Source organism: Diceros bicornis, unplaced genomic scaffold (genome assembly GCF_020826845.1).
Source record: "Diceros bicornis minor isolate mBicDic1 unplaced genomic scaffold, mDicBic1.mat.cur scaffold_296_ctg1, whole genome shotgun sequence".
Lineage (NCBI taxonomy): Eukaryota > Metazoa > Chordata > Mammalia > Perissodactyla > Rhinocerotidae > Diceros > Diceros bicornis.
In genome coordinates, this window is record NW_026691169.1 from 339533 (window position 1) to 356748 (window position 17216).

Consider the following 17216-nt stretch of genomic DNA (forward strand, 5'->3'; position numbering starts at 1 on the left):
GTTTTCACTGATGATGGCTATCAGCATAGATTTTCTGTTCAGGGGTCATCACATTCCTAAGGAACTCAACAAAAACAAAGTTATCACCTTATCAAGTTACCATCTTATCGCAGCTGGGAGGTACATGCACGAGCAGGTGTCATAAAATCTACAGAGCAGTTAGATCTCCTGGAGGGTGCATATCCAGCTGGGTTAGTTTGTCAGAGGTCATTCAAAGTTACAAGAGAGTTTTTCTTTTCTACAATATGGCTTCCCTTATGTCAACCTTGTCTTGAGCTGGTTTCAGAGACTTGATGAAACGGAGCAAGAGTGAAACCAGAGACACACTAGAACATTTCCCTGGTCACAGGCAGGAGGAAGAACTATCCTTGTGGATCTTCAGATCCCCGCTTACAGCCTATTGGGCATCTTCTGACTCCTTCTCCCCAGTTTAAAATAGGCACTCAACTCCCACCACATTTTCTCAGCAGCCCTACCTTATTTTCTTCTCATTGGGCATTTATTTATTAATAAATGATAAATAAATGGCAAGCAATAGGATATATTGGGTTATATGAGGAAGCCATTTGGTGTAAAACTAATTTGGCCTGACCTTGTTTTTCCAAAAGGGCCTGCCGCAGCCACTGAGCATGCATTGTATATCTGCTTTAAGTATTTACTATGTCCCAAAGACAAGCACAAGGCCCTTTAAGATAAGGAAAGATGTAACTTCCCATTGGCATTTCCTTAAGGATAAGCATCTCTCCCTAGGCTACGGATTGATTGGTGACCTGCTGTGACCACCAAGCTCGAGACGAGACGACAGACCTGCTACTTGCTGTGGTCATCAATCGCTGTGTGAATTGCTGTGCAGGCTAGGCAATCTCTTGACTGTTGTAAAAGGGACATTCCAATCATATGTGATACATGCTCTTTGATGGTGTATAACCCCTCTGTACACCCCACTCCTTTCGCGCCCCTCCTTACTTGGAGAAGGAAGTCCCTGGGCTAGTCCTCAGATATGGCTCATAATAAACTCACCCCAATTTTGACCCTTTTGATTTGACCCTTCCTCACGAGATTCCAGGTTCTACCACTGCAGGAACTAGAAGTGCTTGGTCAGTGTAACAGGTAGTAAGCATCCCGTGTATGGGTGGGTGGGCAGACTGGCACGTGCATAGTCTGTGGCAAGCAGAGATGCATCAATGAAGGCATGAAGGCCAGTGGCGGCCAGAGACGGAAGCTAGAGGAGTGCGCAGGCGCCACCTCTGCCCCACCCACTCCCTCTGGGTCCTCCGCTCTCACCCCGCCCGCTTCGATCGGCCCGCATTCCGCCTGCGGGTCCGCAGGTGCCCCTGCCTGAGCTGTGTTCCTGCCTGCTGGTGCGCCTGCGCACTGGGGCCAGCCAGACCGCTTTTGTCTAGTCCGGCGGATCCAGCAGTCCCGTGGCCTGCCGCTGCGCTACTCCTGCCAGAGTCCTGCGCCGCCTGCCCGGCAGCCTCGGTAGGGACGGCCGCTGTCCACGCCGGGGCGTGATGGGCGGTGCGGCCCTCCCCTCGGCCTCCACTGCTGGCCCGCCTCCCCTGTCACCTGGGCCCGGTGACCCCCGCTTAGGTGAGGCCGCCTCCCACAGTGCAGTCCCCTGCCCCGTTCCGGGAGGCCGCTGTCAACGGTGCTGACGCCGCCGCGCCCGTCTCCGGTGGGCCGTCGGGTCGGGGTGACCCTGCTTTGCACCCCGAGAAGGGCGCGTCCGTCCAGGGAAGCAGTCTCTCCGTGGGCTGAGCCCTGCGCGCGCACCGTTGGGAGAGACCTCCCCGCAGGGGGCGTTCAGACACCGGATGGCGAACTAGGACACACCTTCGCCCCGAAGACCGTTAAGCCATCTGGCCAAGGGCTGAGTAAATATCCTTCCGCACAGAAAACTGACCTGCTGCAGTCAGCTGGCGTAAGAACGCTGAAAGTTTGAGCGTTTGACATTTTGAATCTCAAGATCCTTTGGAAAACTGATTTGCCAAAGTAATTTTTTTTTTGTACCTTGGAATGAGGTATATTTTAAAGTTAGTTTTTAAATACAACAAAATACAACCTTATAAGAAGAATTCGAACAATGTAGAAAAATAAGAATTCCTTTCTGTCCTTTTTTCTCCTTAGTCCTATTTACCTCCCTTCCCCCTTTTTCTTCACTTAGCAATATGTCTCCAACATCTATTCAAGTCCAGAGATAATTTCTTTTGGTCGCTGCATAATGGTCCATAATTAGGATGTACCATACTGAGTCAATCGTCCCCCATTGATGGGTTTTCCCACCACGAGTGGTACTGAGATAAGCGTTCTGATACATAGGTTCTGGTACTTGATTTCTATGGGCTAGATTCCCAATAGTGGGAACTAAATCGAGATAATGGGTCAAAGGATATACATATTTAAAATCTTAATTTTAATAGATGTTGACAGAGTGTTTCACAGACTATTATAGCAATTTACATTCTATAAATGCAGGGGAGGATCCTTGACTTCCTATCTGAAGTTAATGCCAGCTGAATGGGTGAAAAGACATCTTGCCCCATTGCTTTATGTTGCTTTTCCTTGGTTGGCTGTCGCCAGTTGGGACAGCCTCTTCAGTAAATGCCTCTTATATTCTTCTCCATCTCCTTGGTGAATTGTTTTTTCACTAATTTCTAGGAGCTGTTTGTATATTAAGGATATTTACCCTTTGCAGCCATAAATAAAATGTTGCATGTATTTCCCCCCTGATTATTTTTTGTCTTTTTGTTAGAACATCTTTATGTAGTTATTTTTTACTTTATGGCATCTGGGTTTCCTGCCATGTTTATTAAGAAAGTTTTCACCATCTCAGGATTGTAGAAATATTCTCCTAAATTTGACTCTAATAAACTTCCTCTCTCCCTCCCCTTATTCTCTTTCTTTCTTTCTTTTGAGGAAGATAGCATTTAACTCTTTATTCCGTCTGACATGGTGTGGGGTAGGGAACTAGCTTTTTTTTTTTTTTTCCCTAGGTGCCACTACCATTTTTTAGCTAAAGCATTCTTTTTTCATTCAAAGTAAACACCACTGTCTATATATTTTGGTCAGGACTCTGTATTCTTTTCCTTTCCTCTTTTTTTTTTTTTTTTGGTCTATTTCTGTGCCAGGACAACACTGATTTTTGAGTACAGAAGCTCTAGAATAAGTATGAATATTTTGTAAGTCAAGAACCCCCTCGGTATTCTTTATTCTTCTTTTCAAAATACTGTTGCCTCTTTTCAGACATGAGCTTTTTCATATAAGCTTTAAAGTCATGTTTTCTATTTCTAAAGCAAAACAAAAGCCAAACTCATTGGAATTCTCCTCAGAATTGCATTACATGTATATTTACTTTTTTGGAAGTGTGGCATTTTATGATATTAAATCTTCTTATTCAAGAACATAGTATCTTATTTCATTTATTCGTGTCATTTTATATCCTAAAATAAGATTGTATGGTTTTTTTCAGATTGTGCTCCACTTTTCTTGTTAAGTGTATATTCACTGGTATTTTATAGTTTTTGTGGCTGTTAATGAAATGGGATATTTTTTCTATTTCTGTTTCAATTGTCTATTGCTGACATAGAAACAAAGCTATTGATTTTTGTATGTTTATTTTGATTCCAGGCACTTTACCAAATTCTGTTATTCTTATAATTTTTGGTCTCTTAGGTTTTCTAGGCATACAGTCATATGATTTGCAAACAAAGATAATTTCATTCCCCTCATTATTTAGCTCATTTTTCTTTGTTTTTTTAATTGCTAAAACCTCCGTTGAAGTGGTGAAGTGGTGATATTTGACTCTCTTGTGTTTCTAATTTATTGGAATTAGCTTCTGTACGTCAACGTTAACATATTTGCTGTTGAGTTTTGGGCCCTAGTTTTTTAAAACATCACATTTAAGTAGTTTCCTTTGATAGGCGTTGTATTTTGAATTTTTATTAGGAATGGCTGCTAATTTTATAAACTATTATTTTGTCATCTAGTACTTTTTGGCTTTAAAATTGATGATAAAGTTAGTGAGTTTCCTGATAGTCCACTCTCTTACATTTTTGGCCTACCTCCCCTTTGAGGACAGTCTATTATCTCTGTTAGTATATGCTGGGCTCTATTTACTAATTTCTTAAATAATTTTAATATCCATACATATGCAAAATTTTTGTAAGTTTATCACTATGAACTTTTGTAAAGAACTCTTTGTATGGACATATGCTCTCTTTTTTCCTTGGTGAATACCTAGGAGTGAAATGGCAGGATCATGTGCTCAGTGTGTCTTTAACTTCTAAAGAAACTACCAAGCTGTTTCTCAAAGTGGGTGCACCCTTTTACATTCCCACCAGCAGTGTTTGAGGGTTCCAGTTTCTCCACATTCTCACCAACACTTTGTATGATCAGTCTTTGCAATTTTAGCATTCTAAGGTGTGTAGTAATATCCGGTTGTGGTTTTGTCTTGCATTTTCCTGATGACTAATAATGTTGAGCATCTTTTCATGTGCTTATTTCTCATCCATACATTTTTCTTCAATGAAGTGCCTGCTCAACTATTTTGCCCACTTAAAATTTTTTCTTCAAATTGAATTTGAGAATTCTTCTTGTTGGAAGTTCTATATCAGATAATGGGATTTGACAATATTCTCTCCTAGTCTGTGGCTTATATTTTCATTATCTTAATAATGTCTTTTCAAGAGCATAAGTCTTAATTTTGATGAAGTCCAATTTATCAATTTTCTCTTACGAATCTATTGTTGTATCCAAGCTGTCTTTGCCTACCCAAAGTCATAAGGATCACAAAGATTTTCTTCTATGCATTCTTCTAGGGAGTTTTTAGTTTTAAGTTTTATATTTACATCGCTGATCCATTGAAAATTTTTGTGCATGTCTATTGTACAACGAATGAATCAAAGTTCATCTTTTTGCACGTGGATACCCAGTTGTTTCAGCATCATTGTCTTTGCACCTTTGTTAAAAATTGATTAACCATATATGTGTGAATCTATTTCTAGTCTCTCTATTCTGTACCATTGATCTATTTCCACACCGTCTTGATTGCTGGCTTTATAATAAGTGTTAAAGTCGAGCCATCTACATTTTCCAGTGTCTTTTCCAAAATTTTGGCTCTTCTAGGTCCTTTGCATTTCCTTATGAATTTTAGAACGAGCTTCTCACTTTCTATAAAGAGCCTACTGGGATTTTGATTGAGATTGCTTTAAATTTTTAGATCAGTTTTGAGAGAATTGACATATTAACAATATTGAGTCTTCTGATCCATGAACACTTATTTACATCTTTAAAAATTTCTCTTAGCAATTTTTGTCACTTTAGTGTATAGGTCTTACACATCTGTTATAGATTTATTGCTGATATTTTTTGATGCTATCATAATTTTAAAATTTTTAATTTCTGATTGTTGTCAGCTTGTAGAAATATAACTTTTGTATATTGAGCTTATATCTTGCTAAACTCACTTATTAGTTCTAGGAGTCTTTTTGTGGATTCCATGGGATTTTCTGTATAGATGATTATTTTGCCTGGGAACGAAGGATTTTAATTCTTCCTTTACAATCTGTATGCCTTTTATTTATTTTTCTTGACTGATTGCACTGGCTAGAATCTCCATTACATTGTTGAATAGAAGTACTGAGAGTGGATATCTTTGCCTTCTTTCTGATTTTAGAGGAAAAGTGTTCAGTCTTTTACCATCTAGTATGAGTTAGCTTCAAGTTACCTGTAGGATGCCCTTTATCAGGTTAAGGAAGTTTTCTTCTAGTCCTAGTTTTCTGTGTAGAACCAGATTTTCATCTTAGATCTGGTAAGAAAAGTCTGTAGCTTTCACTGGATTCTCAGAAGCATCAACAGGGTTAAGGACCACAGGTCTAATCACTGTTGTGAGGGTTTTTCCATGATCTCACGTGTGTTCATGTGTGCTGGTAACAGCTGGGGCAGGAGGGGCGAGTCCTGCAGTAGAAATTGTTTAGAAGGTGTAACAGGGGTGAACACAAAGGGACTCTTGATCTATCACAGTGGTTCTCAACCCCAGCTGGTTCACATTTGAGTCTTTCTATTAAATCTTTAAAAATTACAAAATTTTTTTATCTTGAATTTTTCCATTTGAAATCTAACGTAAACATTTTATTTCTTCAACACTCTTTATAGTAATTTCAGTGACTACATACTATGTCATCCCATGACTGACCTGCTGTTCTCTTCTATTTGGTGTTTCGTTTACATCCATTTTTTATATGACGTGCTGTCATAAACATCTCTGAGCATCAAGCCTTTGGAAAGGCGGCTGCCATAGTTGGTGGGGTTATTGCAACTTTTAAATGTTTCCCCTGAAATTGTATGATGTATTATGATGGAAAAAAATGATATCTGAGCTGTCTTATAAAATATATTTTTCTATAATACATATACTTTATTCAAAAATATTTGGCAGTAGGGAGTCTCCTGTGTCCTGGGCTTTAGTCCCAAGTTATGATAGTGCTGGACCTGGAGGTTGGCCCACCAGGAACTTCAAGCCCACTCTGCACCGCATGTCTGGCCTGTCTCTGGAATGACTACTTCAGAAACTGTCTGTCTACTTCCATTCACTATTTTCCACCAGAGAGCTAGTCACTAAGCAGTAATCACTGAGTCCCTCTAGCACTTAGTTCCCGTAGGGTAGGTGCTAAACAGAGTGTTCAGTCTTCACACAGGCTCAAATCCAAAGACCTGGTGCTCCAGCGCTGAGTTTGGTCAACAATATCCAAATCCAGATTCAGGGCAAGGCTGAGTCTGTGTAGGACCTATCCAAGTGCTTGGCTCAGTGGCCGGCACGTGGCCTTGGAGCTGGAGAGCCTGGGGCTGAAGAAGGCTACTGCCTCTTAGCTCAGACGGCGTGTTCCCCTCTCGTGGCCTCAGTTCCCTCCGTGTAGAACGGGATGATGGTGGAATTGGCCTCGTGGCATTCTCCTGAGCAGTCAGTGAGGTGAGGAATGGAAAGCCTCTAGCACCATGCCTGGAGCACAGAGGACCGGCCCCGGTAAACGTTAGCCGCTGCCCCTGGTCTCCTCTGGCTCCTTGTTGCTGTCCTCATTACCGTCAGCTCAGAAGCCACTAGCCAGTAGAATTGAATTAAGCAGATGCTTTAGCTCATGGAAAATTTGATACAAGAAAGTGTTACTGAACATCTCCTGCTGAGCAGCTCTTTTAATCTGAAATTACTCCACTGTAAGGGCTTTTTTCCACCTAAAGTAATCAGTTTGTGCCTAATTGTTATTAACCACAGCAGCCGGCTCCCCTATTCCTAAAGCAAGTAATAAGGGTACGCTTTTTGATGCAGTAGTCGGACTTTCTAAATGCCTTTGTACAGTACTCAGAAAGACTACTAGAAATAAAATTTGCCTCACTGAATCTCATCTTTTCTGTATTTGTTTAGGAATTATTTCATAAAGAAGTGATAATGCACCATGGCAGCGGCCCTCGGCATGTCCAGCACCAGCTGCAGAGGTCTGGGGCCTTCACAGGCAGCGAAGGAGAGGAGCAGCAGGCCCATGGAAATCCACTCCAGGCCCCTGCCATGTCCTTCACGCCATCGGTGAGCCCAACCCACCCCAGTCACCCAGTTACCAAGTTCAGCAGCAGGTGAATAGGAGTCCCGTGGCTGTGCAGAATGTGAGCATCACTTGTCAGAATGTTGGATTGGAGGAGGGAGGAAGCCCAAGGATCCCGCTTGCCCCTGTGCTGCTCCCCAGCCCCACTTCTCTGGGTTTTCAGTTCAGTGCCCAGCAGAGGCAGTTTGAGCATGGATCTCCGTCATACATCCAGGTTGCCTCACCACTGTCCCAACAGCTGCAGACCCAGAGCCCCACCCAGCCCAGCCCTGGGGCAGGACCGGGCCTGCAGAGCATGCAAATTGGCTCCCCTCATGCTGGCTTGGGCCTTTGCAGCAGCGGTCCTACCTGGTGAGGCAGATCAGCTGGAACCCATCCAGTGGTGGGCGCTCTGTGTTTCAGGAGGGCTAGGGCCTTGGCCAGGTGGCTCAGGGGACCCAGGTTCACCTGCAGCATGCAGGGACTCCCATCACTGTCAGAAAATGGAGACTCTCACAGCCCCACACCCAGTCCAGGGGGGGCTGTCCAGCACCTGAGACCCCAGAGCCCTGTGGACACAGGCAGGGGCAGCCTGCAGCCTGTGGCCAGCCCCATCACATCACCACAGCGAGCTTGCCACCCTAGATCAGTAGCAACATCCAGGGGCCACTGATCCAGCAGAAGCAGGTGCTGCAGGGACCACCACTGACCAGACCTCTGCTCCGTGGGGTCAGGGTCAGGGTTGGGGGAACTTCAGCATTCGGGAGGACATCCCTGCGCCCCACCAGCCCTTCCAGGACCATGGTGCCCGCTGGCCTCTCCAGCCTTCCTTTCACATCTCTGGGGAGTGCTGGGATGTGAGAGGATCCCAAGAAGTAGGAGGAGATCCTCTGGCCTCCCAGGAGCTGGCTGAGATGAGGAAGCAGTGCCTGGACCACCACTACAGAGAGATGGAGGCGCTGAAGGCGGCCTTTAAGGAGTATTTGATTGAACTGTTTTTTTTGCAGCACCTTCAAAGGAACATGATGGATTTCCTAGCTTTTAAGAAGAAACATTATGCCCTATCGCAAGCTCATCTCAGGCAGAGTGATTTGGACCTTGAGGAAGAGGAGGAGGAGGAGCAGTCTGAAGTTACTAATGATGGAGGTGAAAATTCTCATGTTTAATTACTTGTCATGGAAATGGATATCATGGCTTATATCATCACGAGTGAAATTCAGAGCTGCATCATCCTAAAGCACATGTTCTAGACATTTTACTCTCACACCAAGACACTGTTATAGTTACTTGATAGCTGTCTTAGAGATGTGCTGAGGCCCTCCCCGTTTATGGAGGATGGTTTGGGGACCCTGTGCATGGCTGAGTCCGCTAGCACCTGCATGCCAGCCGCTCGCCCCTCCGTCTAACTGTCCCTCCACTTCTCCCCATCACTGTTCCAGGCTGTGCTGCTCGGAGTGGCAGCACCCGCAGCCCTCTCTGCGGTGCCTTGCCGGGGGGGCTGGACACTATCCGAAGCTGAGAATCCTGACCATGCCCCTCTCCGTGTTCGAGTCTCTGTGGGTGTTATAGGTCTAACTTAGACTCGAAATATGTAAGGCACAACTGACAGAATTTCAAGGGGGACATTCTGAAATCCGCCATTATATGAGCGGATTCTAACATTTCTCTCAGAAAATAATAAATCAAGGAAATAAAATAATTATAAGGATGTAGAACATGTGAACAACATGAATTAACAACATAAATTATCCTGTTTGACTATACATATGTGTACATATTTAAATCTATGTACATATGTATATGTGTGTGTGTAAAAACTTTCATTCAACAAAGTGAAATAATTCTTTTCAAGGATACATGGAAATTTTTTGTAAATCGACTCCAAAGGAAACTTCAATATGATTTTAAACATCAACTCCATATGGACCATTCTGTGCATACAGTGAAGAAAATTAGAAATCAATTATTTAAAAAAATTATGTTTGGAAACTAAGAGACTTACTTCTAAGGAATTCATGGGTGGAAGAGAATATCCTCATGGAGTATTTTGAACTAAATGACAGCAGGAGTGCTGTGTCCTTCAGGCCTTGTGGGAGAAGCTGAAGGTCTACTTATAAAGTTAATTATGTGAGGGTCCGGCCCGGTGGCACAAGCGGTGGGGTGCGCACGCTCCACTGCGGCAGCCCGGGGTTCGCCAGTTCGGATCCCGGGCGCACGCTGACGCACCACTTGTCAGGCCATGCTGTGGCGGCGTCCCATATAGAGCAGAGGAAGATGGGCATGGATGTTAGCCCAGGGCCAGTCTTCCTCAACAACAACAAAAAAAGAGGAGGATTGGCAGATGTTAGCTCAGGGCTGATCTTCCTCACAAAAAAAAAAAAAAAAAGTTAATTATGTGAGAAACAAGAAAAATTGAAGACCAACATTCTGAAAGCTTTGATAGTAGACTAATAGTAAGTTAATTCTTTTATTAGTGTTTACTTGTGAATAATAGAAACAAGTTCTTAATAGAATCTGACTAGCATCTCAGGAGTTCATGTTTGACCATCATTTCACAAGAGAATGTTGGATTCTACTGACATTTACTAACATTCAGACTTTTAAGTGAATATTTTCCTCTATGTCATATAGTTCTCATTCCAAGTGCTTTTGTGTATTTTAAGTCTACCCTACTAATATCAGCTTGATTATCAAACTTTATTAGAGCCCTAAAATATTTGGGGACTAAGTATTGATTTCAACCAAATTACTTAAGTGAAATTAAGTAAATTTGCCTGTAGGTCATTTACTTGGAGAGTTGGTACAAGTGAAAACACACTTTTTTAAACCTTTGAGCAAATTATGTTTATATATTTTTTAAAACTTAAAAAAATCATTAAATCAAGTTGTCAGGAGATTTTCAGAGGTACTCTAGAAGTCAGTATATAATCCTATATTGAATTGTTAATGCCATATTCTTATATCTTTAGTATGTTTTTCTAATTTTGCTTCTCAGTATAGTAGGATTTCCCCTTGACACCGTTGAGTGATATATGTGTAGTCAATGTATCAAAAACTGTAAGTATCAAGAGAGTGTTCCATCTCTATCCCTTTTAACCTTTTCAATAAAGGGGTCAACTACTCCATAACATTCAATTTCAGTGTTTAAAACTTGTATGAGAAGACTTGTTTTTGAAAGGCTTCTTACCTTCCAAGAAGGAGCGAACTTTACTAACAGTTTATCTCCTTCAACTTTTTTTTCCTTCATTTTTAAAAAATTTTTTATTGTGAAATTTTTATTGTACATTACTGTTTATCAGTCACGATATAAGTGCATCCCTCCACCCCTTGTGCCCACCCCCCGACCCCCTAGCCCCTGGTAACCACCAAACAGTTTTCTCTGTCCATGTGTTGGTTTATCTTCCACATACGAGTGAAATCATGCACTGTTTGTTTTTCTCTTTCTGGCTTATTTCACTTAACATAATACCCTCCAGGTCCGTCCATGTTGTTGCAAATGGGACGATTTTGTCTTTTTTTATGGCTGAGTAGTATTCCATTGTATATATATACCACATCTTCTTTATCCAATCATCAGTCAAGGGTTACTTCCATGTCTTGGCTATAGTGAATAATGCTGCGATGAACGTAGGGGTGCATAAGCCTCTTTGGATTGTTGATTTCAGGTTCGTTGGGTAGATACCCAGTAGTGGGATAGCTGGATCATAATGTATTTCTATTTTAATTTTTTGAGGAATCTTCATAGTGTTTTCCACAAGGCTGCACAAGTTTGCATTCCCACCGGCAGTGCATTAGGGTTCCCATTTCTCCACAGCCTCTCCAGCATTTGTTGCTTTTTGTCTTGGTGATTATAACCATTCTAACAGGTGTAAGGTGATATGTTAATGTGGTTTTGATTTGCATTTCCCTGATGATTAGTGATGTTGAGCATCTTTTCATGTGCCTATTGGCCATCTGTATATCTTCTTTGGAGAAGTGTCTGTTCATTTCCTCTGCCCATTTTTTGATTGGGTTGTTTTTTTTTTTGTTATTGAGTTGCGTGAGTTCTTTATATATTATGGAGATTAATCCCTTGTCAGATATATGGTTTGCAAATATTTTTTCCAAGCTGGTGGGTTCCCTATTCATTTTGATCCTGGTTTCATTTGCCTTGTAGAAGCTCTTTAATCTGATGAAGTCCCACTTGTTTATTTTTTGGTTTGTTTCCTTTGAGTAGACATGGAATTCAAAAAGATCCCTTTATGGCTGATGGCAAGTAGTGTACTACCTATATTTTCCTCCAAGAGTTTTCTAGTTTCAGGTCTCACCTTCAGATCTTTGATCCATTTTGAGTTAATTTTTGCATATGGCGAAAGAAGATGGTCTACTTTCATTCTTTTGCAAGTGGCTGTCCAGTTTTCCCAGCACCATTTCTTGAAGAGACTTTCCTTTCTCCACTGTATGTCCTTAGCTCCTTTGTCAAAGATTAGCTGCTCATAGATATGAGGTTTTATTTCTGGACTTTCAATTCTGTTCCATTGATCTGTGTATCTGTTTTTGTACCAGTACCATGCTGTTTTAATTACTATTGCTTTGTAGTATGTTTTGAAGTCAGGGATTGTGATGCCTCCAGCCTCGTTCTTCTGTTTCAGGATTGCTTTAGCTATACGGGGTCTTTTGTTGCCCCATATGAATGTTAGTATTCTTTGTTCTATTTCTGTGAAGAATGTCCTTGGGATTCTGATTGGGATTGCATTGAATCTGTAGATTGCTTTAGGTAGTATGGATATTTTAACTATGTTTATTCTTCCAATCCAAGTGCATAGAATATTTTTCCATTTCTTTATATCATCATTGATTTCACTCAATAATGTCTTATAGTTTTCACTGTATAGGTCTTTCACCTCCTTGGTTAAATTTACTCCTAGATTAAAATTTTATTCTTTTTTGTTGCAATTGTAAACAGGATTGTCTTCTTGACTTCTCTTTCTGTTAGTTCGTTGTTGGTATATAGAAATGCAGCTGATTTCTGTAAGATGATTTTGTACCCTGCCACTTGGCTGTGGCTCTTTTTCCAAGTGGTGAGAGTGGGCACCCTTGTCTTGTCCCTGTTTTCAGAGGGATGGCTTTCAGTTTTTCCCCATTGAGTATGATGTTGGCTGTGGGTTTGTCATATATAGCCTTTATTATGATAAGGTACTTTCCTTCTATACTCATTTTGTTGAGAGTTATGATAAAAACTCTCAACAAAATGGATCTCGTCCATCTTTGTTGGATCTTGTCAAAAGCCTTCTCTGCATCTATTGAGATGATCATATGGTTTTTATTCCTCATTTTGTTAATGTGGTGTATCACATTGATTGATTTGCGGATGTTGAACCATCCCTGTGTCCCTGGTATAAATCTCACTTAATCGTGGTGTATGATCTTTCTCATGTATTGCTGTATTTGGTCTGCCAATATTTTGTTGAGGATTTTTGCATCTATGTTCATCAAGGATGCTGGTCTTTAGTTTTCCGTCTTAGTATTGTCTTTGCCTGGCTTTGGTATCAGGGTGATGTTGGCCTTGTAGAATGTGTTGGGAAGTGTTGCATCTTCCTCTATTTTTTGGAATAGTTTGAGAAGGATGGGTATTAAGTCTTCTTTGAATGTTTGGTAAAATTCTCCAGAGAAGCCATCTGGTCCTGGACTTTTATTTTTTGGGAGGTTTTTTTTTTTTTTTTTTTTTTTTTTTTACATTTTTATTGATGTTTTAATGGTTTCTAACATTGTGAGATTTTGGGTTGTACATTTTTGTTTGTCCTTCACCCCATATATGACTCCCTTCACCCCTTGTGCCCACCCCCCACCCCCACTTCCCGGGTAACCACAGTCCAGTTTTCTCTGTCCATGTGTTTGTTTATATTCCACATATGAGTGAGATCATACAGTGTTTGTCTTTCTCTTTCTGGCTTATTTCACTTAACATAATACGCTCCAGGCCCATCCATGTTGTTGCAAATGGGACGATTTTGTCTTTTTTTATGGCTGAGTAGTATTCCATTGTATATATATACCACATTTTCTTAATCCAATCGTCAGTCGAGGGACACTTAGGTTGCTTCCACTTCTTGGCTATGGTGAATAATGCTGCAATGAACATAGGGGTGCATAAGCCTCTTTGGATTGTTGATTTCAGGTGCGTTGGATAGATTCCCAGTAGTGGGATGGCTGGATCATAGGGCATCTCTATTTTTAATTCTTTGAGGAATCTCCATACCGTTTTCCATAGAGGCTGCACCAATTTGCATTCCCACCAGCTGTGTATGAGGGTTCCTGTTTCTCCACATCCTCTCCAACATTTGTTGTTTTTTGTCTTGGTGATTATAGCCATTCTAACGGGCGTGAGGTGGTATCTTAGTGTTGTTTTGATTTGCATTTCCCTGATGATTAGTGATGTTGAGCATCTTTTCATGTGCCTATTGGCCATCTGTATATCTTCCTTGGAGAAGTGTCTGTTCATTTCCTCTGCCCATTTTTTGATCGGGTTGTTTGTTTTTTTGTTGTTCAATTGTGTGAGTTCTTTATATATTATGGAGATCAACCCCTTGTCAGATGTATGTTTTGCAAATATTCTCTCCCAGCTGGTTGGTTGTTTGTTCATCTTGATTCTGATTTCATTTGTCTTATAAAAGCTCTTTAGTCTGATAAAGTCCCACTTGTTTATTTTTTCTTTAGTTTCCCTAGTCTGGGTAGGCATGTCATCCGAAAAGATTCCTTTAAACCCAATGTCAAATAGTGTGTTGCCTATATTATCTTCTATGAGTTTTATAGTTTCAGGTCTCACCTTCAGGTCTTTGATCCATTTTGAGTTAATTTTTGTGTATGGCGATAGCACATGGTCCACTTTCATTCTTTTGCATGTGGATGTCCAGTTTTCCCAACACCATTTATTGAAGAGACTTTCCTTTCTCCATTGCATGTCCTTAGCACCTTTGTCGAAAATTAGCTGTCCGTATATGTGTGGTTTTATTTCTGGGCTTTCAATTCTGTTCCATTGATCTGTGTGTCTGTTTTTGTACCAGTACCATGCTGTTTTGATTACTATTGCTTTGTAGTATGTTTTGAAGTCAGGAATTGTGATGCCTCCTGCTTTGTTCTTTTTCTTTAGGATTTCTTTAGCTATTCGGGGTCTTTTGTTGCCCCATATAAATTTTAGTATTCTTTTTTCTATTTCTGTGAAGAATGTCATTGGGATTCTGATTGGGATTGCATTGAATCTGTAGATTGCTTTAGGTAATATAGACATTTTAACTATGTTTATTCTTCCAATCCACGTGCATGGGATATCTTTCCATTTCTTTATGTCATCGTTGATTTCCCTCAATAATGTCTTGTAGTTCTCATTGTATAGGTCCTTCACCTCCTTGGTAAGATTTATTCCTAGGTATTTTATTCTTTTTGATGCAATTGTAAATGGTATTATCTTTTTGAGCTCTCTTTCTGTTAGTTCATTATTAGCATATAGAAATGCAACTGATTTTTGTAGATTGATTTTGTACCCTGCAACTTTGCTGTAGTTGTTGATTGTTTCTAACAGTTTTCCAACAGATTCTTTAGGGTTTTCTATATATACAATCATGTCATCTGCAAATAGTGAGAGTTTCACTTCTTCGTTACCTATTTGGATTCCTTTTATTCCTTTTTCTTGCCTAATTGCTCTGGCCAAAACCTCCAGTACTATGTTGAACAGGAGTGGTGAGAGTGGGCAGCCCTGCCTCGTTCCTGTTCTCAGAGGAATGGCTTTCAGTCTTTCCCCGTTGAGTATGATGTTAGCTGTGGGTTTGTCATATATGGCCTTTATTATGTTGAGGTACTTTCCTTCTATTCCCAATTTATTGAGAGTTTTTATCATAAATGGATGTTGTATCTTGTCAAATGCCTTCTCTGCGTCTATTGAGATGATCATGTGGTTTTTATTCTTTGTTTTGTTGATGTGATGTATCACGTTGATTGATTTGCGGATGTTGAACCATCCCTGCGTCTCTGGTATAAATCCCACTTGATCATGGTGTATGATCTTTTTAATATATTGTTGTATTCGGTTTGCCAATATTTTGTTGAGGATTTTTGCATCAATGTTCATCAGCGATATTGGCCTGTAATTTTCTTTCTTTGTATTGTCTTTGTCTGGTTTCGGTATCAGGGTGATGTTGGCCTCGTAGAATGATTCAGGAAGTGTTCCATCTTCCTCTATTTTTTGGAATAGTTTGAGGAGGATGGGTATTAAATCTTCTTTGAATGTTTGGTAAAATTCACTGGAGAAGCCATCTGGTCCTGGACTTTTATTTTTTGGGAGGTTTTTGATTACTATTTCAATCTCTTTACTTGTGATTGGTCTATTCAGATTCTCCATTTCTTCTTGGTTCAATTTTGGGAGGTTGTATAAGTCCAAGAATTTATCCATTTCTTCTAGATTGTCCGATTTGTTGGCATATAATTTCTCATAGTATTCTCTTATAATCCTCTGTATTTCCATGGTATCCGTTGTAATTTCTCCTCTTTCATTTCTAATTTTATTTACTTGAGCCTTTTCTCTTTTTTTCTTAGTTAGCCTGGCTAAGGGTTTGTCTATTTTGTTTATCTTCTCGAAGAACCAACTCTTTGTTTCATTAATCCTTTCTACTGTTTTTTTGGTCTCAATATCATTTATTTCTGCTCTGATTTTTATTATTTCTCTCCTTCTGCTGGCTTTGGGCTTTGTTTGTTCTTCTTTTTCTAGTTCTGTTAGGTGTAATTTAAGGTTGCCTATTAGGGCTTTTTCTTGTTTGTTAAGGTGGGCTTGTATCGCTATGAGTTTCCCTCTCAGGACCGCTTTTGCTGCATCCCATATGGTTTGATATGGCATGTTATCATTTTCGTTTGTTTCCAGATAGTTTTTGATTTCTCCTTTAATTTCATCAATGATCCATTGGTTGTTCAGTAGCATGTTGTTTAATCTCCACATTTTTGTCACTTTCCCAGCTTTTTTTTCCTGGTTCATTTCCAGTTTCATAGCCTTATGGTCTGAAAAGATGCTTGTTATGATTTCAATCCTCTTAAATTTATTGAGGCTTGCTTTGTTTCCCAACATATGGTCTATCCTAGAGAATGTTCCATGCGCGCTTGAGAAGAATGTGTAGTCAGCTGTTTTTGGGTGGAGTGCTCTGTATATGTCTACTAGGTCCATCTCGTCCAGTTTTTCATTTAAGTCTAATATTTCTTTATTAACTTTTTGTCTGGATGATCTATCCATTGCTGTAAGTGGGGTGTTAAGATCCCCTACTATTATTGTGTTGTTGTTGATTTCTCCTTTTAGGTTTGTTAATAGTTGTTTTATGTACATTGGTGCTCCTATGTTGGGTGCATATATATTTATAAGTGATATGTCTTCTTGATGGAGTGTCCCTTTTATCATTATATATTTCCCTTCTTTGTCTTTCTTAACCTGTTTTATCTTGAAGTCTACTTTGTCTGATATGAGTATGGCAACACCTGCTTTCTTTTGTTTGCCATTAGCTTGGAGTATTGTCTTCCATCCTTTCACTCTGAGCCTGTGCTTGTCTTTAGTGCTAAGATGTGTTTCCTGAAGGCAGCATATTGTTGGGTCTTGCTTTTTAATCCATCCTGCCACTCTGTATCTTT